The sequence below is a fragment of the Salmo salar genome, chromosome ssa20 (genome assembly GCF_905237065.1).
Source record: "Salmo salar chromosome ssa20, Ssal_v3.1, whole genome shotgun sequence".
Taxonomy (NCBI): domain Eukaryota; kingdom Metazoa; phylum Chordata; class Actinopteri; order Salmoniformes; family Salmonidae; genus Salmo; species Salmo salar.
The window spans coordinates 45124168-45137677 of record NC_059461.1 but is presented as its reverse complement, the minus strand read 5'-3'; the positions used below and the strand labels follow the sequence as shown (position 1 = coordinate 45137677).

Genomic DNA, 13510 nt, shown 5'->3' with positions numbered 1-13510 from the left:
CAGAGGAACAGTATTTTTGAGAAAGTTTGCTAATATCAACCAACAAGTTCACCAATAGACAGCATTAGAAATTAATGTAATGCAGCTATCAAAATTCAGTTAATACCCCTGGACAATTATTCCTCCACCACCAAACTTTACAGTTGGCACAATGCATTGGAGCAGGTAGCGTTCTCCTGGCATCCGCCAAACCCATACTCGTCCGTCAGACTGCCATGGACTGGAACGAATTGCAAAAATCATTGAAGCTGGAGACTAGAGGTCGACCGATTATGATTTTTCAACGCCGATACCGATTATTGGAGGGCCAAAAAAGTCTCTGCCGATTAAACGGCCGATTCTTTAAAAAATGTTTTTGTAATAATGACCTAGGAAAGCTAGTCGTTCCTTTTAACATGAGTTCAATATTCCCAGGTAAGAAGTTTTAGGTTGTAGTTATTATAGGAATTATAGGACTATTTCTCTCTATACAATTTGTATTTCACATACCTTTGACTATTGGATGTTCTTATAAGCACTTTAGTATTGCCAGTGTAACAGTATAGCTTCTGTCCCTCTCCTCGCTCCTACCTATTTTATCTAACGGGTGGCTAAATCTAAATATTCCTGATAGGCATTGATGTTTATGGTTAGGTACATTGGTGCAACGGCAGTACTTTTTTCGGAAATGTGCTTGTTAAATCAACACCCGTTTGTCGAAGTAGGCTGTGATTCAATGAAAATTAACAGGCACCGCATCGATTATATGCAACGCAGGACACGTTAGATAAACTAGTAATATCATCAACCATGTGTAGTTAACTAGTGATTATGTTAAGATTGATAGTTTTTTATAAGTCTAATGCTAGCTAGCAACTTACCTTTGCTTCTTGCTGCCCTCGCGTAACAGGTAGTCAGCCTGTTAATCCTTGTGGAGTGCAATGTAAGGCAGGTGGTTAGAGCGTTGGACTGGTAACAGAAGGTTGCAAAAACGAATCCCCCTGAACAAGGCAGTTAACCCCCGTTTCTAGGCCGTCATTGTAAATAAGAATGTGTTCTTAATCTGACTTGCCTAGTTAAATAAAGGTGTGTAAAAAAAATCAAATAGATTTTTTTTTTTTATCGGCAAATCGGTGGCCAAAAATACCGATTACCGATTGTTATGAAAACTTGAAATCGGCCCCCAATTAATCGGCCATTCCGATTAATCGGTCGACCTCTACTGGAGACTCATATCTCCCTCTCTAACTTTAAGCACCAGCTGTCAGAGCAGCTCACAGATTACTGCACCTGTACATAGCCCATCTGTAAATAGCCCATCCAACTACCTCATCCCCATACTGTTGTTTTTTTTTTTCTTCTCCTTTGCAGCCCAGTATCTCTACTTGCGCATTCATCTTCTGCACATCTATCACTCCAATTCACTCACGCTAAATTGTAATTATTTCGCCACTATGGCCTATTTATTGCCTTACCTCCCTTATCTTACCTCATTTGCACACACTGTATATAGACTTTTCTATTGTGTTATTGACTGTATGTTTGTTTATTCCATGTGTAACTGTGTTGTTGTTTGTGTCGCACTGCTTGGCTTTATCTTGACCAGGTCGCAGTTGTAAATGAGAACTTGTTCTCAACTGGCCTACCTGGTTAAATAAAGGGGAAATAAAAATGGTGAAACTTGATACCTTACTCCAGAGAGTGCGTTTCCACTGTTCCAGAGACCAATGGCGGTGAGCTTTACACCACTCCAGACGACGCTTGGCAATGCGTGTTGAGATCTTAGACTTGTGTGCGGCTGCTCGGCCATGGTAACCCATTTCATGAAGCTCCCGATGAACAGTTCTTGTGCTGATGTTGCTTCCAGAGGCAGTGTGGATCTCAGTAGTGAGTGTTGCAACCCAGGACAGAGGATTTTTATGCGCTTCTGCACTCGGCGGTCCCATTCTGTGAGCTTGTGTGGCTTACCAGTGAGCCGTTGTTGCTCCTATACGTTTTCCACTTCACAATAACAGCACTTACAGTTGACCGGGGCAGCTCTAGCAGGGCAGAAATTTGATGAACTGACTTGTTGGAAAGGTGGCATCCTATAACGGTGCCACGTTGAAAGCCACTGAGCTCTTCAGTAAGGCCATTCTACTGCTAATGTTTGTCTATGGATTTTATACACCTGAAATCGCCGAAGGGGTGTTTAAAAAAAATAAAGTTAAAACATACAATCTACTTGCAGTGAAGCCACTCAACATCACATGTCCACATACTTTTGTATATGTAGTGTAATTAGGTAGTCACTGACTTGTCATGATTGACTTCACTGCATTTATCAACCTGTCTTATTACCATTGTGATACTGTAAATTAATAGTTTATTTTCTTTATATTTAAAGGGCATAGCTTTGTACATGGACAAGGACACGTTCCAAGTCTTTCTTGGAATGGTGGGCTGACTAAAAAAAGGAAGACACAGTCATGAGAAAGTCCATCAGCCCTGCAGAGAGACTGGCTGTGATCCGAAACGCTTTCTGTTAAAAGGAGAGACATTCACATCGCTTGCCTACGTATTCTGAATAAGTTGCTATGCCATCTCAGAGATTGTCATTGAGACATGCAAGGTGCTGTTAAGTGAACTGAAGATAGACTATCTGAAGGTGAAAAGCAATAGCCCAGGGATAAGATGGCACCGATAGACATTGCCACCTTGTTTCAGGCTCCTAAGCAACTTTGCCTTTATATATGCTGTATTTACAGTTGAAGTCGGAAGTTTACATACACCTTAGCCAAATACATTTAAACTCAGTTTTTCACAATTCCTGACATTTAATCCTAGTAAAAATTCCAAGTCTTAGGTCAGTTAGGATCACCACTTTATTTTAAGAATGTGAAATGTCAGAATAATAGTACTGAGAATGATTTATTTCAGCTTTTATTTCTTTCATCACATTCCCAGTGGGTCAGAAGTTTATATACACTCAATTAGTATTTGGTAGCATTGCCTTTAAATTGTTTAACTTGGGTCAAACATTTTGGGTAAACTTCCACAAGCTTCCCACAATAAGTTGGGTGAATTTTGGCCCATTCCTCCTGACAGAGCTGGTGTAACTGAGTCTGGTTTGTAGGCCTCCTTGCTCGCACACAGACTTCAGTTCTGCCCACAAACTTTCTATTGGATTGAGGTCAGGGCTTTGTGATGGCCACTCCAATACCTTGACTTTGTTGTCCTTAAGCCATTTTGCCACAACTTTGGAAGTATGCTTGGGGTCATTGTCCATTTGGAAGACCAATTTGTGACCAAGCTTTAACTTCCTGACTGATGTCTTGAGATGTTGCTTCAATATATCCACATAATTTTCCTGCCTCATGATGCCATCTATTTTGTGACGTGCACCAGTCCCTCCTGCAGCAAAGGACCCCCACAACATGATGCTGCCACACCCGTGCTTCACGGTTGGGATGGTGTTCTTCGGCTTGCAAGCCTCCCCCTTTTTCCTCCAAACATAACGATGGTCATTATGGCCAAACAGTTCTATTTTTGTTTCATCAGACCAGAGGACATTTCTCCAAAAAGTACCATCTTTGTCTCCATGTGCAGTTGCAAACCATAGTCTGGCTTTTTTATGATGGTTTTGGACCAGTGGCTTCTTCCTTGCTGAGTGGCCTTTCAGGTTATGTCGATATAGGACTTGTTTTACTGTGGATATAGATACTTTTGTACCTGTTTCCTCCAGCATCTTCACAAGGTCCTTTGCTGTTGTTCTGGGATTGATTTGCACTTTTCGCACCAAAGTACGTTTATCTCTAGGAGACAGAACGCACCTCCTTCCTGAGCGGTATGACGACTGTGTGGTCCCATGGTGTTTATACTTGCGTACTATTGTTTGTCCAGATGAACGTGGTTGAAAAATTACTTGTCATGCACAAAGTGGATGACCTAACCGACTTGCCAAAACTATAGTTTGTTAACAAGAAATTTGTGGAGTGGTTGAAAAACCAGTTTTAATGACTCCAACATAAGTGTATGTATACTTCCGACTTCAACTGTATATGAACAGGATAGATTCACTGATTTCATTTTCCTTGTTTCCCAGTTGGCACTACATTACACCATCCCTACTCCTACTGTTGGCACATCGCTCAGCATTCAGGTTAAGCCAGAAGTCGAGTGCAACACCAAGAGTCTAAGAAAAAAAGTTTAGCTGAAACTCCAATACCTGTAAGGATGAATGCCACACATTATCCTGGGTCGTGTTCAGTATGACGAAAACATTTTGAAACTAGGTGAAATGAGGAGGTAGCCTACTACCAGAACCTTTTCAAAGAACACAGATTTTCATTTTCCCTTACAAAATGCTTTGCTACGGTGCCGAACTGAACACGACCCCAATGTTTTCTATGGGCAAAGCCACTTAAGTATCCAGTAAATTGATTATTATGCTTTTGTCAAAATCAAACTTCAATGTTGTACAGGCTTATGGGTTTCTCTGTCTTTTCTGTCACAGGTATGAAGAAATGGAGCAGACAACCAATATGGTTATAGTGGATTTGAGGATGTTGTCTGGCTTTGCCCCTGACCCAGAACCCTTGGAGAAGGTGAGATTTTGTGATAAGACCTAAGTTCACTTGTGACAATTTCGCATGTGGTGAACTTGGACATGAAACAATATCAATTCTCAGTAAATGGCTTGTCTTTACAGCTGAGGGGTTCCTCTCTTGTGGATTGTGTCGATATCAAAGATGACCATGTTTTAATCTACTCGATGGAGGTAAGTATACTTTAATTTAGGCTTACAGTGGATAATCATTCAAACCAACAGACATGAGTTGAAAATTGATGTCACTTAAGCTACTGTTATAATATCAATGTTTGACATGATATCATAAACAACATAGCAACAAATTAGTCTTAGATTGTTTAAAAACTTGTAATGGCACTCTCAAAATAATAGAATGAATAAGAAATGATAGAGTATATTTCATATACATATCATATACTCTAGTTAGCATATTTGTTTAGACACAAAGTATTGCGTTCTTCGCAGTCAGCAAAGCTAAAATTGTATTTCTGTTTAGAGCATTTCGTATTGTGACCAAAATAGTTGTTTTTTTTCAACAGTTATCAGACTGTGTCAGTAACAATGTTTATTACAGCAACAAGGCAGCCAAACGACAGGTCAAGGCAGGCAGGGGTTGATAACCAGAGTAGTGGAGGAAAGGTACAGGACGGCGGTCAGGGTCGGGTCAGGCAGAGGTTGATAACCAGAGTAGTGGAGGAAAGGTACAGGACGGCAGTCAGGGTCGGGTCAGGCAGGGGTTGATAACCAGAGTAGTGGAGGAAAGGTACAGGACGGCGGTCAGGGTCGGGTCAGGCAGAGGTTGATAACCAGAGTAGTGGAGGAAAGGTACAGGACGGCAGTCAGGGTCGGGTCAGGCAGGGGTTGATAACCAGAGTAGTGGGGGAAAGGTACAGGACGGCAGGCAGGCTCAGGGCAGGCAGAGTGGTCAGGCAGGGGGGCTCAGAGACAGGACAGGTAAGGGTCAAAACCAGGAGGGCGAGGGAGAAAAAGAGACTCGGGGAAAAGCAGGCGCTGAGACAAAACCGCTGGTTGACTTGACAAACAAGACGAACTGGCAACAGACAAACAGAACACAGGTATAAATACACGGGATAATGGGGAAGATGGGCGACACCTGGAGGGGTGGAGACAATCACAAAGGCAGGTGAAACAGATCAGGGTGTGAGGACAGGTTTTATTGTTTCATTCAGGTGACCTGGCTGAGGCTGAGTACGTCTTCCCGTTTGCCATTGGTCAGCTCATTTATATCTTAAATATTTTGTATAACCACAAATGTGTACACTGAATCAGTGTTTCTTTCATCATATATATTACATTATATATATCATTATAATCTCTAAAAATGACAACATTTTGTTCATCCTTTATGAATGCTAACCCTAATCATTGTTTGGCCTCTGAAGATTTAAGAAAATGAAGAAAGATAAGTGAATCCCGGTTAAAGGCCTATTGTGTGTGTATTTTTCACATTTCAACCATGGAACTGGAAATCAAGTTTTTCATTAAATCCTTTGTCTTGTGCATTATATTCTGATCGTTTTGCATTTATTGAATGTCACACTTTGTGGCAGGGCATGCATGACTCAGGATTACACAATTCATAGTCAGGCTCTACTAATAACACAATTAGTCACTATTATAATATCTATTATATTATTACATATTAGTGATGGGCATCAATATGGAAAGTCCATATCGATATCAATTGCATTTTTACTTTTGATATCGATACATCGGAATTTATTGTACTTGCTGTTTATCCCTATATGTGATGTGAAGTGTAAAATGTGTTTGATCTTGATGAGCCACCGTAGTAGTCGCGTCATGTTGGATCTTGATGAACCATAGTTGTGGTTGTTCCCAACAGCTGTAGCAGTTATACAGTGCCTTCAAAAGTATTCACACCCTTTGACTTTTTCCACATTTTGTTCTGTTACAAAGTGGGATTGTTATTTTTTGTCAACGATCTACACAAAACACTCTAATGTCAAAGTGGAAGAAAAATGTTAACATTTGTTAAAAAAAACACACAAAAAAAACACATGTATCTTGATTAGATAAGTATTCAATCCCCTGAGTCAATCATACCCATAACATGTTTCAGCCACCACCATGCTTGAAAATATGAAGAGTGGTACTCAGTGATGTGTTGTGTTGGATTTGCCCCAAACATAACGCTTTGTATTCAGGACATAAAGTTAATTTCTTTGAACTTTTCTTTGTTGCAGTTTTACTTTAGTGCCTTATAGCAAACAGGATGCATGTTTTGGAATGTTTCTATTCTGTACAGGCTTCCTTTTTTTCATTCTGTCAATTAGGCCAGTATTGTGGAGTAACTACAATGTTGTTGATTTATCCTCAGTTTTCTCCTATCGCAGCCATTAAACTCTGCAACTCTTTGAAGTCACTATTGGCCTCATGGTGAAATCCCTGAGCGGTTTCCTTCCTCTCCGGCAAATGAGTTAGGAAGGACGCCTGTATCTTTGTAGTGACTGGGTGTAATAATTTATCATGCTCAAAGGGATATTAAGTGTGTTCTTTTTCTCGTTTTGTTGTACCCATCTACCAATAGATACTCTTTGCGAAGCATTGGAAAACATCCCTGGTCTTTGTGGTTGAATCTGTTTGAAATTCACTGCTCAAATGAGGGACCTTATAGATCATTGTGTAGGGTACAGAGATGAGGTAGTCATTCAAAAATCATGTAAAAAATACAAACAACAGCACTTCAATCTAAGTAACATAATAAAAAAATCCCCTCCAATATCTGTCAGTTTAAGCTAGAGATATCGTTTTTTTTGCATGGGCTGTGTCTCAATCTACAATATTGGCCTTCCATGTCGGCGGTAGGTGGTCAAGCTACAGCGGTGTTTGTCAGACCATGAGATATTCCGAAAAATATCTTCTCATGAAAACGTCTGTAGCGTCCGAATGGCTTACAAACTAATATGACCACTCTATGGAAAGGGGAGATTCTCAAGAACACAATGGTGGTCTCCACAAGTGTCACGGGACTCTTCTGAAGGTAACCGGTAACGGTTTATAATAATGTATGGAAGTATGGAGGTAGTTTTGTGCCTACCCCAAAAAAGGGGATAAATGTGTAAAAAAGAAATATATATATATATATATATATATATATACTACCGTTCAAAAGTTTGGGGTCACATAGAAATGTCCTTGTGTTTGAAAGAAAAGCACATTTTTTTGTCCATTAAAATAACATCAAATTGATCAGAAATACGATGTAGACATTGTTAATGTTGTAAATGACTATTGTAGCTGGAAACGGCTGATTTAAAAAAAAAAGGAATATCTGCATAGGCGTACAGAGGCCCATTATCAGCAACCATCACTCCTGTGTTCCAATAGCATATTGTTAGCTAATCCAAGTTTATCATTTTAAAAGGCAAATTGATTATTAGAAAACCCTTTTGCAATTATGTTAGCACAGCTGAAAACTGTTATGATTAAAGAAGCAATAAAACTGCCCTTTAGACTAGTTGAGCATTTTTGAGCATCAGCATTTGTGGGTTCGATTACAGGCTCAAAATGTCCAGAAACAAATAACTTTCTTCTGAAACTTGTCAGTCTATGTTCTGAGAAATGAAGGTGAGAAATTGCCAAGAAACTGAAGATCTCATACAATGCTGTGTACTACTCCCTACATAGAACAGCACAAACTGTCTCTAACCAGAATACAAAGAGGAGTGGGAGGCCCCGGTGCACAACTGAGCAAGAGGACAAGTACGTTAAACGTAATTGGGATAAAACTTTGACCGGCAATGTCCAAACCTGACTTTTTGCCAGCATGAATGTCAAGGACACGGAGGATCTGAGCCTTGACTGAGCCATCACTGGCCAACCACCTCAACCCGTCACTGTAACATACTGCTTCTCTGTGTCTATCTACCAAAAGGTCTACATTGCAGAAGAGTGGATGCTGTTATAGCAGCAAAGGGGGGACCAACTCCGTATTAATGGCTATGATTTTGGAGTGAGATGTTCGACGAGCAGGTGTCCACATACTTTTGGTCATGTAGTGTATCTAGCCGGGTCATTCCCACAGGCCAGTGCCTTTTGGACCTCATAACTCTTGGGGGGGAGTATATGTTTTTTGTTGTTGTATTCTATCATTAAAAGGACGTCTGACTTTCAGAAAAACCTATTGGTCAAGCTCAGGCACTTAGTTCCTGTTAGGTGCATCATTTCATACAGTCATTGCATAATCCTAACCTGGGTGGAATCTAACAGGGAGGACATTTGGAGCCTAAATTAGAGCCTAAATTAGCCATAGTGTTTATATTTATTTAGCTTTGCACCATTGTTTTCCTACCCCAAAAATTATGATACTTCCTGAAAGTGATGTCCTTCTGAGAAGAGGCTGTTTTCTTAAAGGATCATTACTACAAACTAACAGGGTGGAAAGTGGTATCAGGGACACACAAAAATGTTAATAATAATAATAAATATAATAAAAAATATAATAACCATTACAAAAAATTATGAGAGAGATTTTAACTAGGACTATAAAATAGTAAAGAAAGATCTTCAATATTTGATGACATTCAATTCCCTTTCCAGATCCATATTTTTGTGTGTTTAAGGTAAAGGACACCTAACCTTACATTTAAAGCCTTTTAGAATCCACAGTTTACAATATTTTCTGGAAACAGAAAAGGCACCGCATTGTAGGAATGACCCAGCCCACTGTCACTGGCTAGCCTAGCCAGCTACTTTCACAACAAGGAGGACATCGGGAAACTACCATGGTTAAGCAAGCAAACTATGATTCAATATCCTGAAGTTGCTCTAGTGGTATGTGGATATTCAAGAACAAGGGCACTAAGTTACTATCTGACAGCCTTTCATTAGAGTACACTATAGGGTGCATGTGCTATAGAACACTTTGTTTTGCATTTTTTTGTGGCCAAGCTATCACACTGGCTGTGTGTGCGTGTCTGTCCTGTCTGCCTGCATGTCTGTTTAGGAGTTCCAGATGTGACTGGAGGAGAGTGGTGGTGGACAACAGTGGAGGGAATCTTCACTGAATAGTGAGCACATGTATGAACTCAACCTCATGGAGTTAATCTATATCAGCTGATACAAGTAGGTATCCTATATTAGGTTGGCCTACTACTACTTGGATAGATAGGAGGTGGAGGTTGCAAACATAGAAGGATACTGTTTTCATTACAAGCATTACTCGGCACTGATTCTCTTCATAGACAGTACTCAAATTAGTTGTACTTAAAGGTAATGTTACTGTATGAGTTCCATCCTGATTCTCCACCCTTCTCCAAAAACGTGCACGTGCACCCTTCCTTGCATAGATTTAACAATGCTTACACACCTATCCTATGCTTTTAAATCCATGACGAGGACTGTGCAAGTGCACACTTTGGGAGAAGGGTGGAGAAGTGGGATGTGCTCTCTCAAACACTTCTACGTCTACCCTAGTAGAAAAATGCTACAGCAATATTCCCCATATAAGAGCTACTCTACGGCATGGTAGTGTTCACGGTAGAGTTAAAATGTAATTATATTAATATTGTAGTCCCATCCTCCCCCACTGACTTCTTGTACGTGACATTTTGTTTGTGGCAAGTCAAGTTTCTGTTTGCATGCAGTAGTAAATATTGTCAGTTGTCACTGCTACAGTGGTGAGTTATTGGTCTGTGTACATATGGATGATTCATTTTCTCCATTAAAAACAGAGCAAACAAAAACAATATAACGGACTCTTCTAGTTTTTTTCATTTTTGCATAGAAACAAAAAAAACAGAAAATTGATTGTTTATTTGTTTTTGTATATGAAACCAAATAACGACTTGATATTTCGATTTTCTCACGTGGGTGGGGTTAAATGTGGAATGCCTGTCATTAGCCAAATGCACAGCCAGCACTTCCTGTCCCTTTCTGTACATTCAGACTCAATCATGAACACTCTTACTGACACTTGTGGCTGCTTTGCGTGATGTATTGTTGTCTATACCTTTTTGCCCTTTGTGATGTTGTCTGTGCCGAACAATGTTTGTGCTGCTACTATGTTGTGCTGCTGCCATGTTATGTTGTTACTGTGTTGTTGTCATGTTGTGTTGCTACCATGCTGTGTTGTCGTCTTAGGTCTCTCTTTTGTGGTGTCTCTAATCGTGATTTGTGTTTCGTCCTCAGACACAGCCTCGCTCACTTACTCATTCACTCAAACACACACACACACTTGTTTATGATGTGAGCTTTTGTCTGTTCTTATGTGACATTCAAAGTTAAAGTGTCATACAAAGTGGGTAATGTTTGGCCCCCAACTCCTGTCTGTCGCTCCATTAAATATCTTCGACATATACAGTTGAAGGTGTGGTCTGTACCTTTTATTGCACAAATATTCCCATTTGATTCCCCATTACTCTGTGCTATAAAATAAATATGTTTTTCAGAATTACTGCCACAGACATTATGTTAAATACTCAGGCACTGGCTCATTAGTTGTGTGTATGAAGAAGGGAACTGAGCATCATAGACTATCATTTCTAAGTTATAGCAATCTGGTACCCGGTGGCACAGTCGATGATTGTGGCACACAATCATTGGTTGACGCATGCAATGTCTGAGCAGGGGAATGCGACTATTCTCTGTCAAGGGCTCAGGAAAAGAGGGGAGGGGTCAGAGAATTAAGAGCCAAGGTCCTGAGAAAAAGTATTCACACCCTTTCAGAAAGTATTCACACTCCTTGACTTTCCCCATATTTTGTTGTGTTACAACCTGCATTTAAAATGGATTAAATTGAGAGTTTTGTCGCTGGCCTACACACAATACCCCATAATGTCAAAGTGGAATTATGTTTTAAGACATTTTAACAAATTAATAAAAAATGTAAAGCTGAAACCTCTTGAGTCAATAAGTATTAAACCACTTTATGGCAATCCTAAATAAGTCCAGGGGAAATTTCTGCTTAACAAGTCACATAATACGTTGCATGGACTCACTCTGTGTGCAATAATAGTGTTGAACATGACTACCTCGTCTCTGTACCACACATACAATTATCTGTAAGGTCCCTCAGTCGAGCAGTGAATTTCAAACAAAGATTCAACCACAAAGACCATGGAGGTTTTCCAATGCCTCACAAAGAAGGGCATCTATTGGTAGATGGGTAAAAAATAAATAAGCAGACATTGAATATCCCTTTTGAGCATGGTGAAGTTATTAATTACACTTTGGATGGTGTATCAATACACCCAGGTACTACAAAGATACAGGCGTCCTTCGTAACTCAGTTGCCGGAAAGGAAGGAAACTCCTCAGGGATTTCACCAGCTGTAATCGTTGCCAAAGGTGCTTCTACAAAGTGTTGACTCAGGGGTGTGAATACTTATGTAAATTTGATCAAATGTAATTTTCAATACATTTGCAAAAAAATCATAAAAACATGTTTTTACTTTGTCATTATGCGGTATTTTGTGTAGATGGTTGTGATTATTTCATTTTTTTTTAAAATCCATTTTGAATTCAGGCTGTAACACAGCAAAATGTGAAATAAGTTAAGGGGTATGAATACTTTCTGAAGGCACTGTAGACGACCCACAGACAAATGACCGGCCAGCCACCACACACAGATCTAGGACTGTATTCACAAATTGTCTCAGAGTAGCATTGCCAGTCCCTTTTTGTCCATGTAGTCAGCAAATGCAGCTACTGTTTCAGCACTGAGGACTGGACCCCTGTTCGACTACTCATTATAAGGCCCATGTAATAAATAGTTGTGGAGATGATTTGTCTTTATATTGAATTGTTGTGTCTATTTATGCCATTTGATTATGGGGAATATGATGGAACGTAGCCTATATATCATGCTGTTCAATATGTGTAACCGCAGTGTTTTCATGAGACTAGTGCATATAGTGGTTCCTCATTTCAAAGTTGCTTCAAACAGCAGTATGGCATGCGGTATGCTGTGATATTCTTCGGTGAGTGATGAACAAATACTGTATATGCTTCTTTCTATTGGATATACAGTATATAAATAATGACCTATTATAAGTTGTTTTGATAATTATATGGATTATATATTACATTTACATATTGATGCATTTTGGTTAGGGCAAATCGGGTCTGTGATAATGAGTTAGAAATGTCAAACTTCTTGTGTCAGGTGAACTGTTGTGTCCTCAACTGCCTGCTAATTTTGTTCAAGCATTTTAGGAATAAAAACAAATGAAACGCAACATGTTGGCTAAAGCAATTGCAATCCCGAATGCATGCGACTGTTTTTAACCTGGGCTGTACTATTAATGTGTTTGTTGTGTTGTTTACACTGTTCCAAATGATCCACATTTTTTGGTGTAATCTAACAACACTATTCCTTCTTCTTCTTCTTATTATTACAATTATTCATATCATTATAATAATAAGTAATGTCATCATCATTAGTAGGCTTAGTAGACTTGTATCGAGCTGTAGGCATCATTTTTATTTAACTAGGCAAGTCAGTTAAGAAGAAATTCTTATTTACAATGACGGCCTATCCGGCCAAACCAACCCGGAAAACGCTGGGCCAATTGTGCGCCGCCCTATGGGACTCCCAATCACGGCCAGATGTGATACAGCCTGGAATTGAACCAGGGTCTGTAATGACGCCTCCAGCACTGAGATGCAGTGCCTTAGACCGCTGCGCCACTCGGGAGCACCTAAGAGTGGGCATTTTCCAGTAGCCTACGTATAGCTATACCTAAAACATCCATTAAATACATTTCAGGTCCCTAAAAATATAAATCAACTCAGCAAGTCTATTCAGCTTTTAGCCCATTACAGGTGGATGGCTTCTGTTGTATTCCAATAATAGGTTAGGCCGAACGATTTACACCTGGCCCACAGATGAGGCATCGCCAGCTGTGAACTCTACAACACACTTCAGACCACCAAGGTGAATGTGACTGTACATCAAATGTTGCAATGGTAAAACATT

The 13510-nt window shown here is 39.8% G+C and overlaps 1 long non-coding RNA gene across 1 annotated transcript; it reads left to right on the top strand.

Moving 5' to 3' along the window:
- Positions 1-3919: 3919 nt before the first annotated feature.
- LOC106580676 (uncharacterized) lies at positions 3920-6491 on the top strand. Its single transcript, XR_006760942.1, has 3 exons — positions 3920-4188; positions 4475-4565; positions 4670-6491. It is a non-coding gene; the product is annotated as an uncharacterized lncRNA (long non-coding RNA).
- Positions 6492-13510: the final 7019 nt, after the last annotated feature.